The sequence below is a fragment of the Notolepis coatsorum genome (assembly GCF_963971535.1).
Source record: "Notolepis coatsorum genome assembly, chromosome: 4".
NCBI classification, from domain to species: domain Eukaryota; kingdom Metazoa; phylum Chordata; class Actinopteri; order Aulopiformes; family Paralepididae; genus Notolepis; species Notolepis coatsorum.
Window position 1 is genome coordinate 169,080,489 of NC_140168.1, and position 27,261 is coordinate 169,107,749.

Genomic DNA, 27,261 nt, shown 5'->3' on the forward strand with positions numbered 1-27,261 from the left:
CTAAACAAATGCTGAAACAGTTCTTCGGCGACGACTTCAAGATAGCGGAAGCCTACATCAAAGAGGCTCTGGAGTGGCAGACAATCAAGCCTGAAGACGGTGCAGCATTGCAGTCATTTGCATTGTACCTCACAGGCTGCTCCAACACAATGACGGATATAAGCTACATGGAGGACTTGGAAAACGCATCCAACATAAGAGCGCTGGCTAATAAGCTACCGTACAGACTCAGAGAATCTTGGAGAAGACACGCCTGCGACTTACAAGAAAGAACCAACAAAAGGGCAAGGTTCAAGGATTTCGTAGACTTTGTCAACAAGCAAGTTAGATACGCTCTACACCCGCTCTACGGAAACATAAAGGACAACACTACAGCCACAAAAGAACCAAGTCAACAGAGAACAAAAGAATACAAGACAAGGACACACAAGTCACAAAAGGTGTACGCTACAGCAGTTGACTCCCCCAAGGCTGAAATGACTAGAGGCATGAAGGAGAGCGACGAATGTGCAACACCAAAGACTCCAACCGCTGCAGTGGACGCAAACAGCAAGCCCTGTGGCTATTGCAACGGAGAGCAGCATACCCTTACAGTTTGTAGAAAACTCAAGAGCAAACCACACAAAGAGAAGATAGACTTTCTAAAAGGCAAAGGTCTATGTTTTGCGTGTTTGAAACATGGTCACATGAGTAACAGCTGCACAGACAAAGTGCAGTGTCAAGAATGCTCTCGACAACACCCCACACTGCTTCACTACAACTTTAAAGATCGCTCTAAAGACTCTCAAGAGGAAGCGAAGTCAACGGAACAAGTGACAAGTGCTCTTGTACAAATGATGGAGGCCTTCGGTGTCACTGGGGCCGGAAAGGAAGATTGCGCTCTCTCGATTATTCCAGTGCGCGTCAAGGCACAGAAGGGAACCAAGGAAGTAACGACGTACGCGTTTCTGGACCCGGGTAGCTCAGCTACTTTTGCCTCAGAGTCGCTGATCTCACAACTGAACATGGATGGACGCAAAGCAAGCATCTTGCTGCGAACAATGGGATCAGAATCTGTTGTGGACACAAATATTGTGAATGGACTGGAAATAAGTAGCCTGGATGGAAAACAATTCATCGAGCTTCCAGAGGTGTTTTCTCGGAAAACCATTCCCGTCTCCAAGGAGAACATTCCCCGGCAAGAGGATGTCAGCCGATGGCCTCACCTAAAGGAGGTGAAGCTTCCCACTATCCAAGCTCAGGTTGGAATGCTCATAGGAGCAAACGTCCCGAAGGCAATGGAGCCACTCCAAGTGGTGAGCAGCGTGCACAAAGGACCATATGCCGTCAGAACGATCCTAGGCTGGACAGTTAATGGACCGCTCAAAGGCGGAAGTGACGCAAGCCAGAAGAGCAAGCGGACAGCAGTGACCGCAAATCGGATCTCAGTCGCCAGGCTAGACGAGCTTTGGCAGCAGCAGTTCAAAGTAGACTTTCCGGACGCCGGACAAGATGAAGACATCGAGATGTCAAAGGACGATCACCAATTCATGAATATGGTGTCACGATCCTCAAAACTTGTGGATGGACATTACAGTGTTTGCCTGCCAGTCAAGAACAAAACACTGTGCTTGCCCAACAGCAGATCAGTTGCCGAACAACGTGCGCTGAACCTACGAAAAAGATTCTCGAAAGACGACAAGTTTTGCACAGAGTACGTGGCGTACATGGATAATATCCTCAAGAAGGGCTACGCCGTGAGACTCGACAACGCTGATCAGGAGTCAGCAAAAGGAAGAAAGTGGTATCTGCCTCACCACGGAGTCAGACATCCAGTTAAAAATAATCTACGTGTCGTCTTCGACTGCGGAGCAAGCTTTCAAGGAACATCACTGAACCAGCAGCTTCTGCAGGGACCGGACCTGACAAGCTCCCTAATAGGGGTCCTGACAAGGTTCAGACAAGAGACCGTGGCGGTCATGGCCGACGTGGAGGCTATGTTCCACCAGGTCAGAGTCAGCGACGAAGACACTGACCTCTTCAGATTCCTCTGGTGGCCTGAAGGGAACTACGAAAAGAAACTCGTCGAACACAAGATGTTAGTCCACATCTTTGGTGCAACATCATCGCCAAGTGTTGCAACGTTTGCAATGCAGAAATGTGCAACGGATCACGAGGAAGAGTTTGGCCCTGAAGCAGCCAAAACAGTCAAGAAGAACTTTTACGTCGACGACTGTCTTAAGTCGACCGCCGACGAAGAGACAGCCATCACTCTTTGTGCTGGCTTACGAAAGATGTTGGCAAAAGGTGGATTTTGCTTGACGAAATGGTCGAGCAATAGCCGAATGTTGCTCAACTCGATCCCCGAAGAAGAAAGAGCCCAAGGGTTTCAAGACCTGGACTTAGACGAAGACAACCTGCCGGTGGAGAGAGCATTGGGGATCCAGTGGTGCGCCGAATCAGACCAGTTCAGGTTCAAGATTAACCTCAAAGATCACCCGCACACTAGGAGAGGCCTGCCTTCCCTCGTCAGCTCTATCTTCGACCCTTTGGGGTTTCTCGCTCCAGTGGTGCTGCCCGCCAAGATACTCCTACAGGATATCTGCAGGCAGAAGTATGGCTGGGACGAGGAGCTACCAGATAACGTCATCCAGACATGGGAAAAATGGATCTCAGGACTGCAAAGGCTTGAGAACTTCGGAGTGGACAGATGCGTCAAGACGAAGCAGTTTGGAGCTCCAGTCTCCGCACAGCTCCACCACTTCGCCGACGCAAGTCTAGAGGCTTATGGAACAACAAGCTACCTGCTACTGCGCAATGCGACTGGCATAGTTCAAACTGCCCTGATGATGGCAAAGGCGAGGGTCGCACCCTTAAAGTCTCCAACCATACCAAGGATGGAGTTGACCGCGGCCGTAGCTGCCGTCAAGATGGACAAGTTTCTCAAGAAAGAGCTCGAACTCGAGCTGCAAGATTCTATCTTTTGGACCGACAGCACAGCTGTGCTGAAGTACTTGAACAGCGAAAGCACAAGATTCAAGACATTTGTGGCTAATAGAGTCATAGCTATCCTGGAACATTCTCAGACCTCACAGTGGAGGTATGTCAATACCACTGTGAACCCCGCAGATCTCGTCTCAAGAGGACAGACTGTCGACGCATTCCTGAAGGAACAAAGCTGGCTGTCGGGATCAAGTTTCCTGCACTGTTCACAAGACCAGTGGCCCAAGAACCCAGATCCTGGAATGCTGGACGTCGATGATCTGGAGATCAAAGGAGTAGCTCAAGTGCATGTCATTCAGGCGGAAGAGCCGCAAGACGCAACGGGACAGTTGATGAACCATTTCTCATCCTGGACAAGGCTTAAACGCGCTGTTGCCTGGTTTCTGAAGCTGAAGGTCCTGCTTAAAGAGCTGAAAGAAGAGAGAAAGGCACCAGATGGAAAAAACAAAGTGAGCCGGTTCAAAAAGGCTTTCCAAGGAACAGGCCTCACCTGCAAAGATCTAGCCGTGGCAGAAAAAGAAATTGTCAAGCACACCCAGAAACGAACCTTCAAAGAAGATGGACAACAACAACAACTGGACAACAACTCATGGCAGACCTACCTACCTGCAGGGTCCTGCCAGACGACCCCCCCTTTACAAGAGTCGGCGTTGATTACTTCGGCGGCGTCCTTCTTCACGAGTCTGAGGACTTTTGATGAACTTTATTCCGAAGGCAAAGCCTCACCTCGGGTGGGGAGAAAAAGATGATGAACCGAAGTCAAGTCTCTGTCATGGGCAGAGCGAAGATCAAGATCTTCACTTCTTCAGTCTAGTTTAATTTTGAGACTTTAGATTGTGATGTTTAAGTTAAATGACATTTAGACGCCTTAAGTTTATATTTTTGGGTAATTGTTTCAAGGCTGTTGATAACAATTAGGGTCCAGTAATGTAGGTGCCTAAATGCCTAGTCTGGTAATTAAGAGTAATTTCAGTTAATAGCAGTTAATAGAAAAGCATTTTGGCCTTGTATTTCATAGGATAAATAGATGGATATTATTATTATAGAAGTTAAAATGTTTTCTTTGTTGTTAGTTTGTTTCTTACAGGATATTTGGCTGATAGGCAGAGGGACTTTTAGTTTGACAGGATAACGGTGATGTCATTGATTACTGTCAGCTGCGGCAAGGTGACAGCTTTGGTTTAGAAAGAAAACAACGCATATTTTACCGGTGGTCAGGCCAAGTGATGAGAGAGTGGAGCCAGACAGTTTTTAGACCTCTCTCTGGATAAACTTTGTTAATCTCGCTGCTCTATATATAATTAGGAAACAAGAACGTGTAAACCCGAGTTGGACATTAAATAGTTGATACTACTTCGTGGTCGGTGCTTTTCTTGTGCGTGGATATGGAACGGGAGGATTCAAAGACTGAGAGCGTCTGAAGCTTACGGCATCAACAAGTTTCGGATACTACAATCCTGAATAATATCACAATATTAAAGACAGAATACTGGAGTACCCTGAATAATATCACAATATTAACCACAGTATAATGCGGATCTGACTGTCTATTCTTCTGATAGCAGGTGTTTAATCAAAGATCCCCGCTTTCTAGTGATGCACAAGGACCAATCAGCATGGGTATGGGTGGGTTTCATTTTCCATTGATGGGGATTTGATTGGCTGTTTACCTGCGGTCGCAGGATTAATAACGTTAACGTTAGGTTATGACTATAACCAAGTTCTGTTAACACTTAGTGAACGCTCAGCGTTCATTGCATATATCTCGCTTCAGCATATATACACTGAATAATTTCACAATGTACCTTTAAATGCCAGCATTCATCTGGCCACACCCCCATCCGCTTACCTATATAAGCAGGGGTGGTGCCACACACTCATCTCCTTCCCAACAAATTTCATCACAATGAATGAATGAAAAATCAAGGGCCTGCAGCGTCGTCTAAACGCTGAGCGTTCACTAAGTGTTAACATAACTTGGTTATAGTCATAACCTAACGTTCTGTTTCACACCTAGCTCACGCTCAGCATTCATTGCATAATAGGAGCTGAGCGGGAGCTAGAAGCTCGACAAATGTACCCTGCTGAGGCCCCCCACAACCATCAGACCAGGGAGGGCCGAGCCCCCCCGACCCACCCTAATGGAGGGCACCCCCCCTATTGGTGGCTTCACGGGAGGGCGACGGACCCGACCGTGCGAAGAGGCACTCAAGCAACTCAACGCACAGGGTGAGCAGACCGTGGCCTGACCCCACGACTACACACACGCACAACCCGCATGCCACCCGGGAACGAACGGAGGGAAACAACCTCGTTACTGCCCCCAGAATCACAGGGTCAAGGGCAAACCCAACCCCGTGGCAAGGCCGTAGCAGCGGAGCGCGAAGGAAGACCCAGACCCACCAAAAGGACTGGACTCCCTGGAATGGGGGCCCGGAGAAGTCCATGATGCCAGCATCAAGACCCCACCAGGTGGGCATGTAGTGCCGCGCCCCCCACATCGCCAGCGTATTCGGACAAAAACCCCTCAGCCGAGCGGGCCCTGTCCCCCCAATAGTACACCGCCTGGCACACTGACCCTGCAACAGGCAGTCAGCATGGCCGTAAGCACACAAAAAAAGTTAACCAACGGAAGCAGGCAGCGCACCGGGGAAAAACCAGGCAACAGGCTATTAACCCTAGCCTGGAGACTGCGGACGAGACAGGCGCCAGAGGGGACAGCTGAACACAGCCGCCCCGGCGGAAGGAGCGGAAGCTGGCGGCGTTGCATGACCAAGCCTCCATTTAAAAACCCCCACCCAGAGGGGTTGAGGCAGAGAAGGCTGACACGATTGGCAGACGTCATGAACGTGCAGGGGCACCCTCAACCGGTGAACCCGAGAGTTGACACTGCTCCAACACACCAGGGAATCAACCACCTTGGCGTTACCCAATGCGGTGGTTGTTCCTATAACCCCTCAAGAAAAAACTCCAAAACACACCTGCGGGTATACACCGGCTATACCGCAGTACAAGTGTTTCAGTTTTCAAAAAAGGGTTAACCCAGGCCTACGGGTCGACGAAACATTACCTCGGACCGGGCCTGGCGATACGGGAAGCACAGGGTCACCAGAGGAGGTCAAAGACCACCCCAACAGGCCCCTCTTCGCCATGCGTGAGAGAGGAGCGAAAAAGAATGGAGAACCAGCCCCTAAGCACACCGTACTTGGTATTCCCAGGCGGTCTCCCAACCAAGTACTAACCAGGACCAACCTGTGTAGCGGCCGAGATCCGACGAGATCGAGCGTGTACAGGTTGGCATGGCCGTAAGCCATTACGACAGTGCTGAGTAAAAAACTTACCCAACCAGGGTCTCCATAGCGCTTAACCCTGTGACACCCGGACCGACCTGGCATTTTTCCCCCTGAAAAAAGCCCAAGTCCCTCAGGGTACCAGAACAGCAGATCTGCATTCCCGGCGGACAACAGGTTCAACTGATCCGGACCAGCGTGACCAGAACCAGTCCCGTGCCCTAACCACGCCGACATGCCTACTCCAGGAGAAAGGGCAGATATGCGTGTCGATCTTAACATGAAAAGAAGGCGCCACCCAGACGTTCGGGCGAACCGCGCCTGGTGGCCCATCCCAAGGGCGTGAGACCCCTCTACATATGTTCAGATCCATTCCGTCATCATCCCCCAGACATGAACGAGAATCCGTCGATAACCAACCCAGGTCGTGGGATGTGGTCGTCGGAAGAGGAAAAACCCCCATCTCAGTTGCTTTATAAAAACGCCGTTTTAACCACAAGCAACCAAGGCGTGCCAGTCAGTCGCCTGTTTACAGCGAGCTAGCACTATACGTGCGTCGGGACACACCCCCATCAATGAACAGGCTATTTAGACCTGTCATTGAATCCCCAAGGCGCCCAGGGGAACGACAAGAGGGGTGTGACACTTCCTAACTCCAACACTTTTTGAATAGAAAAGAAGGAAGCATCAACAGTATGTATCCCAGTCTACACAGCCGGGGGTAAAAATCGTTCACATTTTTACATCCCACCACCCTCCCATAGGAAGGAGACGGGGATCCCCAGAGAGACTTCCCACACGAGCTGTACAGATTGAAAAGAATATATTGCACCTTGAGCCATGTAAAAAATTGGTTTTAGGGCTCTCCGGGGAAGAGGCACTGAACCCATACACACTCAATAATCGAATTGAATCGAATACATATACAATAGAATAGGACACCTTCTAGAGGGTCCACTCACTTTGACAATCCAAGGAGGAAGGCTCTGTACTCTGATGGAGGCTCCCTCACATGGAAGGAGGAGTCCGAACTCACAGAAGGCACGAATAGGTGCTTGGTGAGGAGGAGCCCTGACCACCCCCCTGAAACAGATCCATCACATGGACCTGAACAGCACACGGAAGTCCTACCAACAGAGACGCGCACAGTGACGTACTCTATGGCGGGGGAATTTCTGCGGTGCACACGCCCAATATTCCAGGCCGTGGTACCAGGAAACTCCCCCCCCCCCCCCCCCCCGTAACGTGCCGAACCGCAACGTGACGGGAACCTTGAAGGACAGGGGGTGTACCCCTGACCGACAGAAACAAGGGGGAGAGGAAAGGTTACCAGTTCACCCCTTTACGACCCCACACCCATGATACGATGTAATGACAAAAAGAGAATATGACACAGTCATAGTCAGCTCTATGAAGCGTTTGACAGCTCCACACAGCGCATGAGCTAACCTGCTATCTGATTCTTACTAAGGAAAAAACACAGAATAGAGAGGGCTCTAAGAGCCCCGGTCCAACATACACATGTGCTTCTGTGGCCAGTCCAACCCAGTTGTAGGTCACATGACACACACAACCCATCATCATCTACAAAAAATGGCAAAAACACTCTACAGAGGAACGCCGTTTTTCATAATGAGAGAATACATAATTCTCGATTAGTATCGGCCACAGGCCTTGCTAAGCACACACGACAGCGACCAAACAATCTTTTCTTTTAGGAAAATAAAGTTTCTCCAGCAGTTTTAGCACAACCTCAGCAATCAAGCTAAGGGTTACATCGCATCCCTACCACACAAAAGACACAATATAGTGCAACAACATGTCTGATAGGAGGATGAAAAAGTCCCCAGGGAACCGGGGGGAAACACAATCCTCTTATTTTACCCTTAATACGGCCAGTTAAAACAGGAAAACCTGTTAATATGTGAACACACTGTTCATTGTCATCACAGGCTGAGAAAAGAACATTCTTTTACTCACTTGTCACTAAGCATAGCTTCATAGGTTAGTTACCTTAGTTGTGAGTACACAGTACATATAAACACACATGATGTTTCTCACACAACAAACAGATCATTTTCACATCTGTAACAACCCGATTTGCACAGAGAAGCTAACTGCCAGTGACAAAGACAGTTCACACATAACTCGCGTCGTATCCTAAATGCATTGCAGCAACACACGTTTTGGGAAAACATCGTCATCCACAAAACATTTAGAAAAGTAAAACCAGAAGACGTGTTATAAGGTCTGGTCAAACCTTGTCCTACCCGGAACGTAGATCAGCGAAGTGCAGTCACAAGACACCGTAGAAACACAGCCGCCCTGTGTTGTTCGATCCGGGCAGCGTCGCCGCTCTACCCGTCGCAACGGTCCCTTTGTTTCAAGTTTCTTTAATATTAATATTTGTCATACAGAAGTACAGAATACTTTTATACAAAATGCTTCTTACTGTTACGCTCCAGAGACTGTGCAAGACAAGATAAGTATGAAATAAAATAACATAGTAAAATTAGAAGTAAAAAAATGAGGTCACAGTGTTCAGTTTAGACATATGTACAATGTTCGATGCAGAATAGACGTAGTTACCATACAATATACAATACTGTGCAGTGTACTAATATACAATACTATATAGTGCAAGGCAGAAATGGGACAAGGTGCAATTTAGGTACAATTCACAGTAGGTGTACGAGTTGTAGTGCAAATCCTTTATCAATAAATATAAAGTGTAAAGTGTGTTTGTGTGATCTAAAGTGTGGAGAGTGGGTGCTGCAGTGTGTTGTTTGTTTGAGTGAGTGTGTGCGTGTGGGTGTGTGTGCTGTGTGCATTTGATGGTTGTTGCATAGTGTTTATTGTTCGTTTAGCAGCCTGATGGCCTGGGGATAGAAGCTTCTTCTGAGTCTTTCTGTGCTCGCCTTAAGACTCCGGTATCGCTTGCCTGACCGCAGCAGTTCAAAGAGGCAGTTGTTCGGGTGGCTCGAGTCCTTAATAATTCTCTTAGCCTTCCCCTTGCACCGCTTGTTGTAAATGTTCTGGAGGGTGGGAAGCCCCCCTCCAATTGTGCGTTCGGCTGAACGTGTCACTCTTTGTAGTCTGCTACGGTCTTGTGCAGTGCTATTCCCAAACCAGGAGGTGATGTTGCCGGTCAGGATGCTCTCTATTGTACATGAGTAGAAGTTCCTAAGGATCTTCTGACTGACTTGGAACTTCCTTAGGCGCCTGAGGAAGTAGAGGCGTTGTCGTGCCTTCTTCACAACACTGTCAATGTGTGTGGTCCATGTCAAGTCCTCGGATATGTGGGCTCCGAGGTACTTGAAACTGTTCACTCTCTCAACCGGTGCCCCGTCGATGCTGAGGGGGCTGTAGTCCTTGACCCCCGACCTCCTGAAGTCCACAATCATCTCTTTTGTTTTGCTGACGTTCAGGGAGAGGCAGTTCTCCTGACACCACTGTGACAGGTTCTCTACCTCTTCCAGGTAGGCCCTTTCGTCGTTGGCAGAGATCAGGCCCACCACTACTGTGTCATCAGCAAATTTGATGATGGTGTTGTTGTTCCGCTGTGCTACGCAGTCATGTGTGTACAGGGAGTAGAGGAGGGGGCTCAGAACACAGCCCTGGGGGGCCCCTATGTTGAGCGTGATGGATGAGGAGGTGCAGTTGCCGGCTCTTACCACCTGGGGTCTGCCCGTCAGGAAGTCCAAGACCCACTGGCAGAGGTCATAGTTCAAGCCCAGGTCCCTTGTTGACGCAAACCTTGCCTTCCTGGCTCAGGGCAGGGTCGACGAACATCCCCTGTCAAAGACGACGTCGTAGTCAAGAGTGTAAAACATGTTATAATCAAAGCACGTTCAACAGAGTAGCATTAAGCTAACGGCCGCTCCAACCGTCGGTCGCTATTACCCCTGCTCGCGAGACGCCGAGCGAACGGCGCACGCGACCAGAGGGGAGCTCACGGCGGCGCGCAAGTAACCGAAGCTACCTCGCGCTGGCCCTGTCCGATAGCAGCAAGCTAACGTTTCCTAGTGATCACAACAGCTAGCGCCGCAGCTAACAGCTGACTGGCTAACAGTAAGCTAAGCAGCTATCACCTGAATTTGTACACAATGATATAACACTCACCCAGACAGGCCGTCGTTCTGAAACCCTCCTCACTTTTTAAGAGAAAAGAGAAACAAGATGTCAACACAGCTTTACAACGGTGATTTTACCAACACCCGACGGAATCAGCACAATACCAAACTGGCCTGTGTAGCTGACTTGAACATGGATCTTCCGCTAACGAACATCCATGCACATATCTCCTCGTGAAGGAATACTCTCATTTGGATATGAAAGAAGGGGCTACACGGTGACAGGGAGATACCCACTCGTCCAGAAAACACAGGGATCACCAGTGTTAATGGTCGTGGCCCACTAGTTAAAACTACAATGGTCTTCAGACCAAGGTCTTCTGTCGCCTAGGTGGCTGAACAAAGGACCCTAGCCTGGGGCCGGTTTTCATAAACATTGTCAAGTAGCCCCCATAGCACTAACAGACAAGTGAAGCCTGCCAGTGACAGTACTCACCCAACCTGAAACCCACCGCTCCTCACAACAGCGGTGCATCTTACAGTTCAGCTGTGGCCTGAAAGGTTTCACCCCAACAAACACAGCAAGGAACTGCAGTTGAGAAGCATGCAGCGGCGTGCTCCCAATACGAAAACCGGTGGAGGGTTTTTAGAATGATCACCATCTTCCAGACACTCCAGTGACGAAGACAACATTGCCGTATTTTCTCGAAAATAGTGAGAGAGAAAATAAAGATATGATGTCAACGTATCTCCTTGTTCTTCCTCTCCTTGTAAACAATATTTTTCTCCACGTCAAGTGGGCATATGAGCAACACGTTGCTTGTGATGAAATTTGAGAAGGAGATGAGTGTGTGGCACCACCCCTGCTTATATAGGTAAGCGGATGGGGGTGTGGCCAGATGAATGCTGGCATTTAAAGGTACATTGTGAAATTATTCAGTGTATATAATAAAGCGAGATATATGCAATGAACGCTGAGCGTGAGCTAGGTGTGAAACAGAACGTTAGTTTGGCCAGATAAACAATTAAAATATACTAATTAAAATGGTTGGACCTGTGAGATTTGTACTTTGTACTTTGTAGGTCTGCATTTTAAATGTAAGGAGTAAAAAGTGTTTTTTTTCTCTGAAATGTAATGGAGTAAAAGTACAAAGTATACAAACCTAATAATACTCGAGTAAAGTACAAATCCCCCAAAACAGTACTTAAGTATTGTAACAAAGTACAATTACTCAAGTACTTTACACCCCTGCTAGATACCAAGAATATGCAAATGGTTCTTGTAGAAGTGGAGCAATATTCCATTTACCTAGGTATATATTTTAGGCGGATTTTCACCACGGGTGGAACAGGTTAAACAGAACAACATTATAAACAAAATTAACATTGGAAGTGAATTATACATTTAATCCCACAGTATACAGTATCGTTATTAATGGGAATAGGCCTATGTCAAGATCTGATTATAGTTAGGCTATCACGATCTGTGTGTACTTAAGATAGAGTTGAGATGGGTAACCTAGTCCTAACCCAAATATTTACTTTACTACTTTCTGGTGATGTATCATAATTAAAGACAGTAGAGGTTGAGTACTTTCTGGTGATGTATCATAATTAAAGACAGTAGAGGTTGAGTACTTTCTGGTGATGTATCATAATTAAAGACAGTAGAGGTTGAGTACTTTCTGGTGATGTATCTTAATTAAAGACAGTAGAGGTTGAGTACTTTCTGGTGATGTATCATAATTAAAGACAGTAGAGGTTGAGTCCTTTCTGGTGATGTATCATAATTAAAGACAGTAGAGGTTGAGTCTTTCTGGTGATGTATCATAATTAAAGACAGTATAGGTTGAGTCCTTTCTGGTGATGTATCATAATTAAAGACAGTAGAGGTTGAGTCCTTTCTGGTGATGTATCATAATTAAAGACAGTAGAGGTTGAGTCCTTTCTGGTGATGTATCATAATTAAAGACAGTAGAGGTTGAGTACTTTCTGGTAATGTAACATAATTAAAGACAGTAGAGGTTGAGAACTTTCTGGTAATGTAACACAGGGTTACCTTACTAAATGAGATGTCTGGGTTTCATCACCTGTGCATTGTATGTTACTAGTGCACTTTACATTTGCACTTGGTTGGATGGTGTAATGGGAAATATTAAAGAGTCATTATTAATAATAGAAACGTTTATTTCACTGTGGCCACAATGAAAGGACAGTTTACAGACAGATACATCATTTTCACACAGTAGCATCTGGCCATAAAGTGACAAAGAGCTCTGGTCAGACGTACATTAAATATACAGTTTCAAGACGTAACACCATACATCAGATATGACGACGAAAGTAAATAAAAATGGTTCCCAGTTACGGTAATCAACCTTGGCTAGGCGGTGATGTTTGTTATGTTCTTAACTGGAATGCTAAACAACCTTGCTAGCAGAGAAAAGGGGATTTAGGTCAAAAGTCATCCTCTCCTCACATTAAAGGGACCGTAGTCTCTGCCAGTGTCTGACAAAATGATAAAATGATATCTCAACAGAGATCTATAATGACATGATAATATATTCCACGACAACTCCCCTCTTTGATAATTAATCACAAATCATTATATATTTGTATGAATAATTTCCCATACAAACGTATTCAAAACAAACATTCTCACAAAACTCTTTCAGTAGAGCGAAAACAGATTAACAGCAAGAAACACGTGACTGCAAACTGCACAGTACTTGGAATCTCTCTGCAGAGGAAAGGCTCAGGGCTATTCCCTCAGAGCAGGGAGATAGCAAAAACAAAACAAAACTTGCAGACTCTGAGAATAATGAAAAACATTTTACAAAGAAAAAACATAATCTCAGGGAGGTCACACATAACCCAAGTCTTCCATTGTAATGTACAGCACATTCAAAAACATCTTCATTCTGAACAGAGTTCAGTACCTAATATTTTTTAGATAATGTAATGTGGTTCAGACTTGCCTTTTAATCATTTTGTAGAATCTCGGAGTGGTCTTTCCTCCTCCTCCCGTCCAACCCAAAACACCCCTGTCTGCAGTCCATTATATTCAGCTGATTGCTCAAGGAGAACTGTCTCAGTGTATTAGCTGTAGCTGCAGAGTGGAGCTCTGGTTCAGTAGGTCAGCTGGGCCAGCACTTGCCTCCTTGTTCTAGAGCAGTGGGCCTCAGCCTCCTCTCTCAGTGGTCAGCTGTTGGCAGTGTATTAGCTGCGTCCCATAGCTGGGTCGGTGGTGGAGCAGCTGTAGTCGAGCAGCAGATCAGCCATCACCTGCAGTTTCGGCTTCCCCTCTTCTCGGGCAGCGGCGGGCATTTGGACCGGCACAGGAGACGGAAGAGAGACACACGTCCACCGAGAACCCACAAAAGAAAGAGAGAGAGAGAGAGAGAGAGAGAGAGAGAGAGAGAGAGAGAGAGAGAGAGAGAGAGAGAGAGAGAGAGAGAAAAATCAAAAGCTCCTTAGCCACGCTTAAAAAAATGTTTGCCTGTTATCACATTCCTTTCATTCAAATCACATTCATAATGTTTACAGTGCAATAAAATTGTTCTGAATTACTGTTCAACAGTTCAAAGTCGTCTTAACCTCTGTTCTGTATCACAGTTAAAAAAAAAAAAAAACATTACAGTCTTCTCGATACACACAACTGAAACAGACAGTTACACACTAAAATGGTAGAAAGGGTCCACTCCTGGCCTGAAGTTTAGGTTATCTATACCCTCAACTCAGTTCCAACGAGCAGGGCAGTTCCCTAAGTCATGACAACAAAAAACAACTGTCTCTTAGAGTCTTGTCGGCAAACAGGTCAAAATGATGTCTGCAGGTCACATGAAATTAGATGATCGCTGTTGCTAGCAGCTACTAAACATGTAAGTACTGAACAGGTCAAATAGAGACTGAATGGCAAATGACGGTAGGTCTGAAAAACATAGGTAAATTCTCCCGACTCAGTCCCTCATTCCCGCCTCCTTGTGAGAAAAAAAACCCTTATAGTACAGACAAACAAAAATGGAATTAACCCTAGAGCAGTGCCTTCCCTGTCCATGAACCCCATGAGAAAATACCCTTATACACTAGTTCTCCTTAGAAAACACTACAGATTGACCAGGTAAAATAACGATAGGTTATGTATATAACCTAGTTATATGAGTACTGGCTGAGCGTCTCGATCTTCGCCATATTGAGATATACCTCATCTCCAGTACCTATTGTACTACATGAACGAAAACAAAGCACCCTTGCACTTGACGAGGCCCCGCCCCAGTGACCTTCTATAAGTCACCAGGTGTGGTCATACTCGCCCTTCCTCTGGAAAAGTTTTCCATCAGGATAAAAAACCCTCAAGGGACCTCAGGGCGCGCTAAGAGCGAGACGCTCAGTCAGTACTCATATAACTAGGTTATATACATAACCTATCGTTATATACTCGTACTGGCAATCGCGTCTCGCGCTTCGCCATATTGAGATATGGGGCAGAGCAGATGCGAGGCCCGACAAATGTACCCCCTGAGGACCCGCAAGCCCTACCACCAGGGGGGAGGGGAGTCCCGTCACCCCCCCTTCCTAGCAAAGAGGGGGCGGCTGTCAACTCCACCCAAGTGCGAAAAAGAGGGAACTAGAAACCCCTAAAACGCACAGCACAGGCGGGACCACATGTGACACAACACATCGTGGCACACCCACACAACCCTGCTAACCCACCGAAGGGCGGGACGCAGGGGAGGTCCCAGACCTCAGAACCGCCTGGGAGACAGAACCCCCAGTCATGTCCATGAGGTAAAACCTAACGAAGGGACCCGGGGAGGACCAGGAGGCCGCAGCACAGACGTCCTCCACCGAGGCCCCCCCTAACAAGGCGCCAGCCCAGCCAACGTGTAGCAAAGGGCAATGCCCTCGCACAACCAATGTGACAGGCGCTGTTTCGACAGTGCCTTACCAGCGCGAGAGCCACCGTAACAAACAAAGAGCTGATCGGTAGCCCTGAGGTCCTGAGTCCGGCTGAGGTAAACCCCCAAAGCCCGGACTGGACACGACAGGTGAAGGCTCGCCTATCCCAGGAGCGAAAAGAGCTCCAGATATTTTTTGGCACGAAGACTGGATTAGGCCTCAGAGTCGCACCGCTATTGACACGAATAGACAAGCACTCAGGCCGCACCGAGAGAGCACAGGGCTCACCCACGCGCTTAGCAGAGGTGATGGCCAGCAGGAATGCAGTCTTGAAAGACAGCTGTTCAAAAGACGCCTGCTCAAGAGGCTCAAAAGGGGCCTCGGACAACCGGCCGAGGACCAATTGAAAATCCCAACTCGGAGACAGAGAACGTTTCACCGGCTTAAGGCGCCGAGCGCCAAACAGGAAACGCTTCTCAAGAGGGTGGCTGAACAACGTAACGCCCTCAAACCCCTCATGACAAGAGGATATAGCCGCAGCATATACCCTCACCGTCAAAGCCGACAGTCTATCAAAAATAGATTGAAGGAAGGTAAGGACAGCGTCCAGGGGGCAGGACACCGGGTCACAGCCCCCCACCTTACACCACTCTTGGAAAATACGCCACCTACCCCCGTAAACCGCGATAGTGGAGGGAGCATGCGCGTTCCGGATGGTGTCGACCACAGAAGGGTCCATCCTCTCCAGACTCACCCTCTCACCAGCCAAACCATCAGCGGCTGGCCCAGCACAGGGGACTGCCACAGAGACCCGTGCGCTTGAGAGAGGGCCCGCGATGACCAAGGAACAGGCCACGGTGGGGCTGCCAAGAGCTGGATCAGGACCGGGAACCACACAGCTGCGCCCTGGTCCGGCGCAATCAGGATCAAGGTCCTGCGCTCCCAACGTACCCGCTCCAACAACTGACCTATCAGATGTATGGGGGGAAGAATCCCAGGCGGCCACGGCATCGGTCCCAGACATGCCCGACTATGTCCGGACGTAATCCCCACTCGTCAGGGTGAGGACCGCCCCGCGACATCACACCTGTACCCACATTCACCCTGCCGGGGATGTGGAGAGCCCTCAGGCTGCGCAGATGGAGAACGCCCATAGCCAGCTGCCCGCCGCCCGGTGCAGACAGGGGGAGCGTACTCCTCCCTGTCTGTCAATATACGACACTGACGTCGTATTGTCTGTCCTGATCAAACACCATTTGAGGACCAGAAGGACCGCCTTCAATACCAACACATTGAACGTAGCGCAGACCGGGCAGCATGGTCTTGCCAGCTGCCCCCTACTGCGTTGGCCCGACGTGTCCCCAGTAAGGGAGGCGTCGGTGAAAACCATGACGTGTGACAGCCTACTGCCCATGGGGACCCCCCTGGTGAGGGCCCCAGGCCCTCCCCAGAGGGCGAGGTCCCCCAGTACTGACATGGGAACCTTAGCCGCTTCCACTTGCCTCTTGTTATATCTGATCCTGGTAATATAACAAGGAATCATCACAGACACGGAGGTACTCAGTAACGAGGCTTTATACTTGATAGCAGGTAAATACAATAACAACCCCAGGTGCGCAATCACCACGTACATATACAGGGCGAGTACGGCGATCGCCCTGGGACAAACCCAACCCAATACATAACATCTCCTCCCCACTTAGCATAATGGTACCCCTAAGTTGCAACGGCCCACATGGCAATACAACATCATAATAATATATATATTTTTTCTTTTTCATTTGCCAGGTCAACAACATTCCAAAAAATCCAACAGTCCACTCTCCCCCTTTCCCATTTTGGACACAGACTTTTTTTTCTTTTTTTTTTTTACATTTTTCTTTTTTTTGTATAAGTCTTTCATTTAGGTAAGTCTATAGATCCAAACAAATGGGTGGCCGCCGTTCCCGACTTGGATATCGGCGGTCACCACTGTCCATTTGTGGCATCGGTGGCATGGACTTTGGTGCCGGGGTGTCGGCGTCATCATCACCCTCCTGGGTGGGTGAGGCCACTGTAGGCTCTTCCAGGGAAGGTAAGTCAATTGACACCGGCTGCATCGTTGGAGTGTCATTCAAAAACAGCTCTGTAATTCCAGCAGTGTATTGGGGTTCCCTAGGGGTCTCTACACTCCCCATTAACTGCTCTGTGTGCCGTTTCCACACCAGATCGCTGTCTGTCTGTACTGTATAGGACAGCGATCCCGTCTGTCGCACTACAGTGGCGGGCACCCACTTCGGTCCACGAAGGTAGTTCCGTGCCAGTACGTGGTCACCAGCACTGAAGGCCCTGGTCTTGGCTCTCAATGCTCTTCTTCTTACTTGCTTATCCTGTTCATGCCACACAATTTCTGCTTCCTCTGGTGGTCTGAGAAGATCCAGGTTGGTGCGCAGCGGTCTCTCAAGGAGCAGTTCTGCTGGGGATGCCTTGGTGGTTGCGTGTGCGGTGTTCTGGTAGGTTAAGAGGAAACCATGAAGGCGTTGGTGGAGACTACCTTGCCCCTGTGATGCCTTTAGGCTGTGTTTCAGAGTGCACAAAACTCTCAGCTAACCCATTAGTTGCTGGGTGGTAGGGTGCAGATCTAATGTGTTTAACTCCGCTGACCTTTAAGAAAGTGTCCATCTCCTGAGAGATAAATTGGGGCCCATTGTCACTCACCAGTTGTTCAGGACACCCGAAACGGCTAAACATTTCCCCCAGTTTCTCAATGGTCCTCTCAGCCGTTGTGGATTTCATTATTGCCACTTCGGGACAGGTCCCAGTTTCTCAATGGTCCTCTCAGCCGTTGTGGATTTCATTATTGCCCATGGGACAGGTCCAGCATGGGTCTGACACCGCCCCCTCCCGATTTCTCGGGCACCAGAGAATACCGAGAGGAAAACGCCACAACGATGGCTTGCTTCGCCCACAGAGATTGGATCTCGTTGACCAGAGATGTCACTGCTGGTGACCCTGACAATAGGGTCTGTACCAAACCTGAAAACGGGTGGGGTTGTGTAAATACAAGTCCCCGCCTCAGCGTTCTCTCCAACCACCTCGACATATGGTACTGCTGTAGCCATATGTGATGATACTCCCAAACGCACCCGCCGCCATTTGGTGCAGGTCCGCTAGGAACTGTAGATAGGCGGCCCGGTCCCACCCGCTATGCGTAGCCAACCCTGGACCCGTGCGAGCAGAGCGTTCTGTGGAGTCGGGACATCGGACCCTGACACTACCCACGAGGCAATCGCACCCAAGGGGGGACCCCGACAGAAAGGGCCGGTTTGATACAGGGGAAGCTGACATACCTACACACCGTAGCCCTGCAGTGATATTACTACCACCCAAATCACGCGCACCTGCAAGACCACTGCCAATCTTGCAGGAGTGGGAGGCACCAACGTGATACCCGGCCTGGCGAAGGCGAGGTCGGGGAAGCCCGCACTGTTTGCCTCAAAAGGTCTTGAGCCCCCCTGCTGACAACCCTTGTAGTTGACAGACGTAACACCACGCTCAACCAACACAGCTTATGGTGTGGGAGCCGCTTGACAGCACAACATTCTCACGGACAGACCCAGTCTCAGCCATCAACTGGGTGTCAGCCCCTGTCCCCATGAGAAGCAAATGTGGGGCTGCCTGCGCTTCATTGAAGACACGCGGCCCGCAGCCAAAGGAAACAAATCAGAGCCCCTTTTCCGCTGGTGTTGGGGGAGGGAGTGACCGGAGCCCAGGGTACCTCAGGCGGGGGAAACATGGCCGCTGGTCGAGGGCCTCGCCACAGCCGCTGGCGAGGCCGTGCTCTCACCTCTGGCTGCGTGGCGTGAGGCGGTGTGGGGCCTAGGTCAATTACCGCCCGCGCTCCAGCGGAAGACCAAAGATCCTCTGCGGAGAGGGGAGCCCTGAGGAGGGAAAAATTCTTTTTAACTTCTCACCCCCTCAAAGGGAGACTAATCCAACCAAGCTGTCTGTAAACAAGCGTTGACAGCATCCTAGCCCTCCCTGCGGTTATAGCTTGCGGCTAGGTCAAAGCTAATAACGTCAACAACCTCGCGCGATGTTTCGACGTCGGCTGGTCATACTCCGCAGGACCGCAGAACCCATACGAGGTGCCGTTGGAACATGCCGAGAAGATTCCAGGGGCTGGCAAATCTCCGGCGAAAACCAACATTGTTCAATTTCCCTCTGCATTTCATCACAGCTAGTTACATGGGATGCAAAGCACGTCCATGATGGAAAACGAAAAAGAGGAAGGGCGAGTATGACCACGCCTGGTGACTTATAGGAGGTCACTGGGGCGGGGCCTGGTCAAGTGCAAGGGTGCTTTGTTTTCGTTCATGTAGTACAATAGGTACTGGAGATGAGGTATATCTCAATATGGCGAAGAGCGAGACGCGATTGCCAGTACGAGTATATAACTAAAGATAATCAACCCCTGTGGAACATACTGTCTCTTGTTCACAGGGTTCCAAAGGACCTTTTAAAAAAAACAAATAAACACAGCTCCCTCTGCTAACAGCCCTCATTTACAACCCCACAGCACAGTCCCAATTTCTGCTCCTATGTGAAAAGCCAAATACAGAGCCTGCAGAGCGAAACTAGCGCTGTATTTATATATATATAATTTTGAAGCCCAAAAAACCCCCACCCCTCTTTTTCGGGATGCAGACTTGAACTCTTATTAAACTTTTATTATACTTGTGGTAGGCCCCGCACACCATCTGGGCACGAGCCTAATCCCTGCCTAATAAATTCGGGACGTACCAAGATTGAGAAACTATAGAAAAAAAACCATCGCCAGTCTACCAAGCACACAGTAATATACACAAAACAAATAGCTCTGACAGGCACCATGTTCTAGTTTAGACCTCTAATTTTAAATTGAAAAACAAAAATGTTTTAAACAGAAATCAGAATGTCCACAGCTCACAGAGTGTTCCTTATCACACGTCCAAGGTCCATGCCGGAGGCGACAGCCAAGCGGACTGCGCAGCCGGTTCTCTCCCCTCCCAGTGCACGGAGGAGGTCGAGACAGGGCAGCTCTCCCATGGAATCCCAGGATTCACCCTCTCTGCAGAGTCCGTTTGGCGGCCGACCTCGACACCCATCGGTTTAAATTTTTTTTTAAACTCTCTCGTTGCCATCTGCTATGGGAACGCCACCTCATCTCCCTCACCCCCTCGCCCTGTCCCGACTCGGCATCCGCGAAACCGCCACAGTCCAGGGGAGAGAAGGGGGAGACGAACTAACGCACCCATGTTATGTCGTAGTAAGAACGAGTAATGGACACTTTAGTACCAGCGTCTGTCTTTATTCACATCCATACCAAGAGCTATCTTGCTCAGTCATTCACTCTACCTTGTGTGTCACACAGGAGCACATCCAGCCCGGTGTAACCCATACTCTATGTTAGAGCTCCGCCTACAGGCCTAATGGAGACACCACATATCCTTCTCATTAAGTCAGCACTTACAGGGCTGGTTATAACTGTAACTTAGAATCCATTAAGGCTAAACAGTAAAGAACATTTCAAAGTGTGTAGGCTACTCTTACCTTTCTTAAGTTATAACTAAGATAGAGCCCATTAAGGCTAAGCAGTAAAAAGAACATTTACTCTACCTTTCTTATTCCGGCCTATGAAAAACAGAATAAACATTTGTATACATATTTCAATTCTATGCATTACTAGCTGTTATGTACTAGGAGCCTGATCACTCCTGTGTCACTGTGCATGCAGGCCTGATCACTCCTGTGTCACGGGGCATGCAGGTGAGGGCTGCCAATTAGCTAATTGCTGCTGATTGGTTACCTGCTGGCAGCTTTAAAACCAGCCCTGGTAACACACATGCAGGGTATGTGGTTAGAGAAGTGTTGGGTAACAGATAGCTATCACGGTCTTCTGTCCTTGTACTTTAGTTTACACCAGTAATTCCTTGATAGAGTAGCTTTTTGAGTTTGAGCACAGGGTTTTGGTGTTGGTTTGCACATAGGTTGCGGGCCTTTGAGCCAGGGTCGTAACAGTTGGGCGCTCGTCCGGGATATTTACCCCTAGAAATTTGTTTGGTGGTTTTTTTTTGTGTTACACAGGGTGTCATGGTGTTATGGTTTGGGTGGTGTTCGTTACATATTGTGTAACGTGGGGGCTTGAGCCGTTTCATCAAACAGGTGAGTATGCCTTATTTGTTTGTAATTTGATGTGACTACTTATGCTGTTAAAATATATAGTTTAGTGGGCACCACATGTAGATAGGGACAGTATTTTCTGGTTGTTGGTCAGCTTCCTGTGCACCACATACTCCTGGGGCAGTCAGGGAAGTGATTAGCACCATCTACTTGTCTGGTACCGTATCATGTACTGGACGGGTGGATGGTCAAGTATGATCTTTGACTGGTAGCAGGTGTGGTTGAAGATGGTTAGGTCTACAGGGCATTAGTTTAAGGGTAGGTAGATTAGGGGGCCAGAAAACACAGGTAGTGTGGTAGGGCCTGATTTAGTGTTTCTTAGGGTAGACATGTGGTGGGCCGGTTTTGACTGCAGTTTAGATGTAGAAGCATATGTAGTCATATCAGGTTAGAAGGCGCACCTGTTTGGATTTGTTTGTTGAATTTATTTTGTTTGTTTGAGTGTTTGGTGAGCATACCTGTTAGCACCTGACCTCCTGCGTGTATGACACGTCTATTTATTTCAGGGTGGTTGTGTTTTATTTTAATTTTTTTTATTTAATTTTTGCAAACTAGAAAGGTGCGCTCCGTAGAGCTCACATTTCCACCGCGTTCCCTTCTGGTTGTTAGTATTGGCATTAGCATTCTTCAGTGGTTCTTCAGTGGTTCTTCAGTGGTTCTTCATGGTTCTTCAGTGGTTCTTCGTGGTTCTTCAGTGGTTCGTTAGGGGGTCTTCATTGGTTCTTTAGTGGTTCTTTAGTGGTTTTTCAGTGGTTCTTTAGTGGTTCTTCGTGGTTCGTTAGTGGTTCTTCGTGACTGTAAAGTAAAGTGAGTAGCTTGTGGTGACTGGTACAGTAACGATGGCTTCCATCAAGGACTTTGTTGATCACCCGTCTCATGACATGTTGGAGAAGTTTTCCAAGGAACAACTTCTAGAACTTGCTGTACACTACAGGGTAGAGCTTACTGCAAGTGAGAAACGTTTGAAGCCAACTGCCTTGAGTGCTTTAAGGGTGTTACTCATTAGAGAGCAGGTGCTTGTGGCGAGGGTGGAGGAGCCTCCTTTGTCTGACGCGTCTCCGCTATTACCTGGTGCAGAGGGTGAGTGGAGGATTAGGGAGTTGGAGTTTAAGGAAAGGCAGCTAGAGCAATAGCGTGAGGAGAAGAGAGAGGAGCGTGAGCTTAAGGAGAGAGAGAGGAGAGAGGAGCGTGAGCTTAAGGAGAGAGAGAGGAGAGAGGAGCGTGAGCTTACAGAAAGAAAAGAGGAGCGGGAGCTTAAGGAGAGACAAATGTTGCTGGAGCACGAGCGTGCGCAGAAGGAGCTTGAGTTTAAGCATGCTGCCTTACAGGCGGGTGCTCTGCATTCAGAGTCACGTTCCGGTTTTGATGTAGGCGGGAATATTAGGATGGTGCCTCCATTTTTTGAGAAAGACGTGGAAAGATATTTTCCCCTTTTTGAATGGGTGGCAACCACATTGAAGTGGCCTGATACAGCCTGGACACTGCTGCTACAATGTGTTTTAGTTGGTAGGGCACAAGAAGCCTATACTGCTCTGTCCCTTGAACAAAGCGCTGATTATGAGCTTGTTAAAGCTTCCATATTGAGGGCTTATGAGTTGGTCCCCGAGGCCTATCGTCAGCGTTTTAGAGGCTATCGCAGGTCGGAGGGACAGTCGTATGTTGAATTCGGAAAAGAGAAGGAGAACCTGTTTGACCGGTGGTGCACCTCGCAAAAAGCAGAGTCAAGGGAGCAGCTTAGACAGTTGGTTCTCCTAGAGGAATTTAAAAGGTGTGTTCCTGATAACGTTTCCACACATCTAAATGAGCATAAGGTATCGAAGGTAGGCGACGCTGCTGTCTTGGCTGATGAGTTTGTGTTAACACACAAATCTGTCTTTGTAGAGGAGGGCCGTGTGGAGTCCAGGAGTAGTAGGCGTCCTTTTCAGGGGAGCCGGTTCCCGGCACCCGTGTCTGCTGGTCGGTTTACTTTGACTCCTAGGCAAGGTGGCTCTGCTGGTGCATTCCCAGAGGGGGTTATCTGTTTTTACTGTAAGGAGCCTGGTCATATCGTTGCTGGGTGCCCTGTGCTTAAGCAAAAAAATGTAAAAACTGTGGCTCTGGTAGAAATCATGGACAGGACACCTATGCCGACATTAGAGGGTGGGGTGCGAAGTATCAAAGGTGCAGACAGGGAGCTAGAGGGCTCCTCAACGTTTATGATGGATGGATTTGTTTCACTGGTTGGTGCATTAGGATCAAAGCAGGCTATTACAATATGGAGAGATACAGGAGCTTTCCAGTCTCTCATTCTGGATGGGATTTTGCCATTTTCGGAAGATTCTTCATTGCATTCCGGTGCCATTGTTCAGGGCTTTGGAGGAGGCTTTGTGAATACTCCTTTACATGAGGTCTCGCTAAACTCTCCCTTAGTATCAGGCAATGTTGTTGTAGGAGTGTGTTCTCACATCCCCATAAAGGCGGTGTCCTTCATTCTAGGGAACGATTTGGCCGGTGGCAAAGTGCTGGCTACTCCAGTTGTAATTCCCGTCCCTGTAGTTTCTGAGGTTCCTGATGAGCTCGCACAGAAGCATCCAGGAGTGTTTCCTGTGTGTGCGGTAACACGCGCAATGTCAAAGGTCAAATGTGACACCCATGATGTTGTTAACTCAGATTGTGATATGACACTTAGTGACACGTTCTTTGTTGAGTTGAAAAGTGGCCCTGATGAGGGTTTTGGTAAGGTGATACCATCTCATGAGCAGTTGGTACTAGAGCAAAACAAGGATGTCTCCTTGTCGTCCCTCTTTGAAGAGGCGGTTTTAGAGGATGCAATGATAGATACGTCTCAAGGATACTTTGTTAGCAATGACGTGCTCATGAGAAAGTGGACACCACCTAACCTGTCCAGTCTGGATGACTGGGGCAGTGTGTTTCAGATTGTTGTTCCAGCCGTGTATCGTCCTGATATACTGCATCTAGCACATGATCATGATCTTGCTGGTCACACGGGAGTCAGGAAGACTTATGACCGTGTGCTGAGACATTTTTGTTGGCCTGGTTTGAAGTCAGATGTGGCACAATATTGCCGCTCGTGCCATGTGTGTCAGGTTGTTGGTAAACCAAACCAGAAAATCCCTCAGGCTCCTCTGCAGCCTATTCCTGCCGTTGGGGAACCTTTTGAGCGGATCCTCATTGACTGTGTTGGTCCCCTCCCTCGAACTAAGACAGGGAACCAGTACATTTTGACTATTATGTGTGCAGCGACCCGTTTCCCTGAAGCCATTCCTTTACGCAAGATCACAGCCCCAGCTATATCCAAAGCTCTGGTTAGGTTTTTTTCGACGTTTGGCTTACCAAAGGTTATTCAATCAGATCAAGGGTCTAACTTCATGTCCCGTCTCTTTGCTCAGGTCCTCCAGCAGTTGTCTATCCAGCATTGCCCTTCCTCTGCCTATCATCCAGAGTCCCAGGGGGCGCTGGAGAGATTTCACCAGACTATCAAAACAATGCTGCGGGCATATCGTACGGAGTTCGAAAAAGACTGGGATGATGGAATCGCTTTGCTTCTGTTTGCTGCTAGGGAGGTAACCCAGGAGTCTCTTGGATTCAGCCCGGCTGAGCTGGTGTTCGGCCACACAGTGAGGGGTCCTTTGAAACTGCTGAAGGAAAAGTGGTTGGCTGACCAGACTCCTTCCTCTACTAATTTGTTGGACTATGTGTGTGACTTCAGGCTTAAGCTTAGTAGAGCATGTGAACTAGCGAAAGAGAACCTAAAGGTAGCCCAAGGAAAAATGAAGGTGTGGTATGATAGGCGGGCCCGACATAGGGTGTTCTCACCGGGAGACAAGGTGTTGGTTCTCTCGCCTATTCTTGGGTCTGCATTACAGGCTAAATACAGTGGGCCATACTCCGTTGAGCGCAAAGTTGGTGAGGTCGACTACTTGATTAAGACTCCCGACCGCAGGCGCAAGAGTAGATTATGTCACGTCAATATGTTGAAGGCGTACAATGATAGGGCTCAGATTGACCAGTCAGGGGTCAAGCCTGTGGCTGTTCTAACAGTTTCTGCATCTCCTATTGTAGCCGACTGTTCTGTGTCGAAGGAGATTTCTCAGGGCAGGTTGCCAAACACCCAGATACTAGGTGACTTGGACTCACACCTGTCGTACTTGCCACTTCCTGAGCGTACGGATGTGGTGCGCCTACTTAGACAGCATATACGTTTGTTTGCTGATGTCCCTAGTCGTACTAATGTACTCGAGCATGACATTGATGTTGGTAGTGCAGGGCCAATTAAGCAACATGCCTACAGGGTGAATCCAGAAAAACTACGGATCTTGAGTAAGGAAGTAGACTATATGGTGAGACATGGCATTGCGGAGCCCAGTTCTAGTGCGTGGAGCTCCCCCTGCCTGCTTGTTGATAAGCCAGACTGCACTCATCGGTTCTGTACTGACTTCCGTAAAGTTAATGCAGTAACCAAGCCGGACTCGTACCCTCTTCCTCGGATGGACGACTGTATCGATCGGGTGGGTTCAGCAGCCTTTGTAAGTAAATTGGATTTGCTAAAGGGATACTGGCAGGTTCCGCTTACTCCGCGAGCACGTGAGATATCCGCTTTTGTCACACCAGAGAGTTTCTGCCAGTATACAGTGATGGCCTTTGGCATGCGAAATGCCCCAGCGACGTTTCAGCGGCTAGTGAACAAGGTCCTGGCCGGGGTAGCGTTCTGTGAGGCATATCTGGATGACCTGGTTATCCACACTTCCTCTTGGTCACAACATGTGGAACATCTGGCGGAAGTGTTCAAGCGGTTGGGTGATGCTAACTTGACAGTTAACCTTGCAAAATGTGAATTTGGACAGGCCACGGTTACCTACCTGGGTAAGGTGGTTGGACGTGGGCATGTGTGCCCCATTGCAGCTAAGGTGGAGGCTATAGTGGGCTTCCCTGCTCCCATCACCAGGCGGGAGTTAAAGCGCTTCCTAGGTATGGCAGGGTACTATAGGAGTTTCTGTAGGAACTTTGCTTCTGTTGTTGCCCCTTTGACCAATCTGCTCAGTCCTAAGGTACCTTTCGTGTGGACTGAGACTTGTCAACAGTCTTTTGAGAGCATCAAGGGTATTCTGATTAGCGCTCCCGTTCTGTTAGCTCCCGATTTTCAACTGCCATTCAAGTTGGCAGTGGATGCTAGTGACCTCTGTGCTGGTGCCGTCCTCCTGCAAGAGGATGCATTAGAGGTGGAGCACCCAGTGTGCTACTTTTCTAAAATGTTTGACAGGCATCAACTGCACTACTCTACTATAGAGAAGGAGGCGCTCGCTTTGGTTCTTGCCTTGAACCATTTTGATGTTTACGTTGGATCCTCCAGTTTACCCCTTGTTGTGTATACAGACCATAACCCTTTGGTTTTTCTTCGCAGCATGGTGAACTCGAACCATCGTTTGATGCGATGGAGTTTGTTCCTCCAAGCGTATAACTTGGATATTCGCCACATTCGTGGGAGGGACAACGTGCTAGCAGACGCCCTCTCACGGTCATAGTACCTGTGTTTGTGGTACCCGTTATCGCTGTTGTGGTAGTGGCCCTGACAACTAATGGGTCACAGTTGTTTTTTTGTTTTGTTTATGGGTTGTTGTGTAGTGGTTGCCTCTTGGGCAACCAGTTTGGTGGGGGAGGTGTTATGTACTAGGAGCCTGATCACTCCTGTGTCACTGTGCATGCAGGCCTGATCACTCCTGTGTCACGGGGCATGCAGGTGAGGGCTGCCAATTAGCTAATTGCTGCTGATTGGCTACCTGCTGGCAGCTTTAAAACCTGGTAACACACATGCAGGG